This window comes from Gossypium hirsutum, chromosome A06 (assembly GCF_007990345.1).
Source record: "Gossypium hirsutum isolate 1008001.06 chromosome A06, Gossypium_hirsutum_v2.1, whole genome shotgun sequence".
Lineage (NCBI taxonomy): Eukaryota > Viridiplantae > Streptophyta > Magnoliopsida > Malvales > Malvaceae > Gossypium > Gossypium hirsutum.
Window position 1 is genome coordinate 104046247 of NC_053429.1, and position 4999 is coordinate 104051245.

At 38.9% G+C, this 4999-nt stretch overlaps 1 long non-coding RNA gene across 1 annotated transcript; it reads left to right on the top strand.

Annotated features, from left to right (window-relative positions):
* Positions 1–1459: 1459 nt before the first annotated feature.
* On the top strand, positions 1460–3476 carry LOC121230663 (uncharacterized). Its single transcript, XR_005928714.1, has 2 exons — positions 1460–1524; positions 3306–3476. It is a non-coding gene; the product is annotated as an uncharacterized lncRNA (long non-coding RNA).
* The last annotated feature ends 1523 nt before the right edge of the window (positions 3477–4999 follow it).

Consider the following 4999-nt stretch of genomic DNA (forward strand, 5'->3'; position numbering starts at 1 on the left):
CGTCTTGACTGACAGCTTGTGTGAGCGGGCCCGTTGGTAGCTCTAGTGTGAGCAGTATATGTAATACATTGAGTTGGCTTTGGGCCATGATATTGGAACTTCGGGTGCAATATACATTGAGTTGGTTTTGGGCCATGATATTGGGACTTAGTGTGCGAGATTCTCGAGTATCCGATAGTATTCCAAATGGTTCAATAGGTAAATGAAAGATGTGGATATATATAAGATTGATATGAGATGGTACAAGTATGTATATGAACCGTATAAGCTTAAATCGAAGAAGTTGTGAAGTTCATGTAGACGATTATGATTGAAAATGTGAAAGGTTTTTTAGTTAAATGAATTACATGTTGATATGTTCTAATTGATGATTTGCATATTCATGTTAAGATTGAGTCATATGAGCTTACAAAGCTATAAAGCTTACTTTGTTTATTTTTCCATGTTTTATAGAGACTTTAAAGCTATTTCAGACTTTGGGATCGTCGGAGACATCATCACACTATCCAACTATCAATTTGGTACTTTTGAGCTTATGTTTTGAGTATATGGCATGTATCGGGACTTTGGTCATTTTGGTATTTGTGGTATGTATTTGGCCAATTGTGTTGGCTTATGAATGTCTATGTTTTGGTTTGTATATATATAGCCATGAGAGTTGGCTTGTTTTGTTTGGTTTGGTTATGTAAATATGTGCATATATGGTTGGTTTGTGAGTTTATACATGGATATATGATGTTTGAGTATCACAGGAATTTTGGATTAAAAATGGTCGATATTAGAGTTGTTTTATGTTTGTGAGTTTAATGCTTGTTGATGTATGTTTGGAAGTATATAGCAAGTTAATTTGTGTGTGAGAATTTGGTATAAATGGTATGGCATGCTTTGTGATTTGTTTGTATGGAAAATGGGAGTATAAAATGTAACACCCTGAATTTGGGCCTAGAAGTTTTGGGCCTTGAGCATTGGAGCGGTTGAAGGCAGCTTATAATATTTTGTTGTGCGTGTAAATTTCGCTAATGAAGGCTTGTTTTAGTGGTTAAGTGTGTTGAGAAGTGTTGGAGAAGTCCTGGGTTTAAACTTGGACTCTAGCAAAAAATTTGGTTTAAGGTGAATCAAACCCTGGGTGTAGTAGGTAGGCCTTAAGAATATTGTTGGAGAAATTGTGACACAAAAAGCCTTGTGGTCTAGTGGCAAAGTAGCGCCACATAAGAGGCAGGAAGGTTGTGTTATAGAGGTGGCAAGGAGGTCCAGGGTTCGAAACTCCATGGCAAGCAAAGAGCATTTATTTTGCTAACAAGGGGTGGCAAGAGTTGGTGTTGAATTTAAACTCTGATGATGGAGGGATCCCACATCGAAAAGCTAACATAAGAGTGGATGCGAAGCTGGCTTTAAATAGAGAGAACCATGAGGAGAGTAAAGGTACCTTTCTTGGCAGATCCCTTTTGCTGTATGGCGTGCTCGTTTGGGTTGGGCGTCGGCTAAGAGTACTCGGAGCGCGGATTAACTCTAGTCTCCTATCAGGTGTGTACTTCTCGCTACTCTAGCTGTAGGATGGCTACTTCGGGCCGCGATGGGTCGAAAAGGGCCATGTGGGCCCAATGGGCCTACGGGCCCAATTGGATAAGTTGTTTGATTGTGTAGTAAATGTTGGACTAGGCTAGGTGAATCTCATATCTGTCGCTAGATTTGGGCTAAAAGGGCCATACGAACGTGTGGGCCCATTTGGGCCGAGAAAGGGCTTTAGGCCCATTCGTATTGTTATCCCTGTTTAGAATACTTTAGTTTACCAAATTACTGAAATACCTTCGACTTGTAAAATTACCAAAGTACCCCCGATTTATAAAATTACCCAAATATTCTCGATTTGTAAAATCACTGAAATAAGATAGAATTACCATTTTACCCTCGATTTACAGAATTACCGTTTTACCCTCGATTTACAAAATTACTGTTTTACCCTCGATTTACAGAATTATCGTTTTACTCTCAATTTACAGAATTACCGTTTTACCCTCGATTTATAGAATTACTATTTTACCCTCGATTTATAGAATTACCGTTTTACCCTCAATTTATAAAATTACCGTTTTACCCTCGATTTACAGAATTACTATTTTATCCTCGATTTACAAAATTATTGAAATACCCTTAGTTTACAAAATTACCAAAATACCCTCGATCAGTAAAATTACCAAAATACCCCTGGTTTGTAAAATTACTAAAATACTCCTGGTTTGTAAAATTACTAAAATACCCCTGACTTGTAAAATTACCAAAATACCCCTGATTTGTGAAATTATCAAAATACTCTCGATTTGTATAATATCGAAATACCCCTGTAGGGTAAAATTACCGGAATACCCCTATAGGGTAGAATTACTGAAATACCCCTGTAGGGTAGAATTATCGAAATACCCCTGTAGGGTAGAATTACCGAAATACCCTTATAGGGTAGAATTATTGCAATACCCTATAGGGTAGAATTACCGAAATACCCCTATAGGGTAGAATTACCGAAATACCCTTGTAGGGTAGAAATACCGAAATACCCCTGTAGGGTAGAATTAGTGAAATACCCCTGTAGGGTAGAATTACTGAGATACCTTGTGAGGTAAAATTACAATTTTGCCCCTAGGGTGTTAAATGACTGTTTTGCCCTTGTGGGCAAGTGACTGACTTGGACTGTGTGGTTGACGAATTTGATTGTGAATATATGTCGGTGATATGAATGACTTGAATGTGACTGTTTGATTCAAGTATGGGCAGATATTCTGATTCTGTATGTTGTATGCCATGACATTTATATCTGTTACATAGGTTATGGGTTATACTGATGGAGGAAGTACTGAAAGTGGCTTGTCCACGTACTGGAGGCTTTTCCTCAACTTACTGATATCTGAGCAGCAATGCTGCAACTGTGGACTGTAGGGCTGGGTGGGTTGAGCTATTCCCCACATGGAGTGTAGGGCTGGTACGGGTGGAGTGTAGCGGTTGGTTATAGGCTGGGTTGGGATTGCATTCACATTCTGTTTTTGATTCTGTTACCTGATACTGATTCTGATTCTGTCACCTAATTCTGATTCTGATTCTAATTCTAGTTCTGATAATGTTTCTTATTCTGTAATGGGTTAAAGCCCATCTGGTACTGTCTGTTATAATGGGCTAAGGCCCAATTGGTACTGAAACTGTAAGTAAGGCTGGGGCCAGACGTTTAATTCTTTTATATGACTGACTGTTCCTTTTTATAGTAGGGGATTTCACATTGAGTTTTCGTAAACTCACCCCGTTTATTAACCTTTCAGGTAATTTCCAGCCTTAAACGGATCGGGGCTACGAGGGGCTCGGTGGAAGCCACACACATTATTTATGTTATAGTTTTGATTATTGCTTTTAAATGTTTTTATGTGGGTTGTAGTAAAGCCGTTGTAATTTTTTGGATTTCAAATTTGGAATTTTATTTATTATTCTTATAATTGCTAGTATTAGAACACGGTTTTCCACAGCAACTACTGTTGTTCAAAACATCACGTAACCGCAATTGTTTTTAAATTAAGTGTCTGCAACTGCCAGGATTTTTTTTACAAAGTTGTTAAGAATGATATTCAGCTGAGGTTTTTTAACAAGGTTTAAAAAGGGTACAAGTTTTTAATTACTAAGAAGGGTTTTTAATGGAAACATGGTTTCCGAAAAACACTTCAATGTGACACGCTAGATTCGAGCCAAACTTCCAGGCCGGGTTTGGGGTGTTACATAAAATGTGTATCAATTATATTTGAAATGGCTAGTTGAAATGCTTATTGATGTCATGAATTTGTGCCTTTGAATTTGATGTAGGTGTACACAAATTTGGGTGGCAAAATGGCTTGGTAAACAGCCTATTTCTGTCCACACAGGCAGTGACACGGGCATGTGTCTCAGCCATGTGTGATACATGGTCATGTACACGGTTGTGTGTCTCTTGGTGTTGAAGTTAAAAACAAGTCAGTATGCTCTACACGGCCTCACACATGGGCGTGTGACTTGGCCGTGTGGCTTAAGTCAGTATACCCTACAGGTTTGGCACGGCCTAGAACATGGCCTAGCACAAAGCGTGTATGGCCAATTTCCTGGCAGATGGGCTAGCCACATGGGCGTGTGTGTTGGACGTGTGACCTAAGTCAAAGAGTTACACGATGTTAGACACGGGCTGGGACACGGCCATGTGCTTCGATTTCTAATGTCCACATGGCCTATAACACTGGCGTGTCTTTGGCCATTTGAGACACATGGCCGGGCCACACAGGCGCATGTCCCCTGTTTTGTGAAAACTATCTTAAGTGTTTTAAGATTTTCTAAAGTTATTGGTTTAGTCCCGAACCATTCCTAATGCATGATTAGAGCCTCGTAGGCTCGTATTAGGGACAAAATGTTTGGTTGTGAAAGGAATGTATATGATTTGATTAATTGTATGTGAAATGTATGTTTAAAATGTGGTATAAGTCCAGTAATTCTCCGTAACCCTATTTCGGTGTTGAATACTGGTGAGGGGTATTACAGATAGTGTTTGGATTACTTCCTTGTAAACTGCCTTGTTCACGATACCTTGCTTTTAAGTGTAACATGCCTATCTGTTATGAACCACTTTGGCCTTCAGTACCCAATAGACTATTTTCAAAGTGATCAAATGTGTTATCAATTTCTCCCATATGTTAGTTCTCTAGGGAACTAGCCATTTGGCTGGTACTTTCTCAATAGTTTTTCTATTAAAGAGGAATAGTCTTGACAAACATATTTTTCACTTAATACCCCTTATTGGTACCCTTCTCTCGTGTACCAAATTTATTGAATGCCTTCTGATAGACCTTAATTGTGGATCCTCATTGATGATCCTTGGATACATCTGCTCTCACTTGTCGTTACCCTAGTCATTACTGGCACATCATTTCCCCTGTCTGAATCTTGCTGGGTTACAACCCATATGCCCTTCTGGCTCTCATTAATACTAATTTGGTGGACA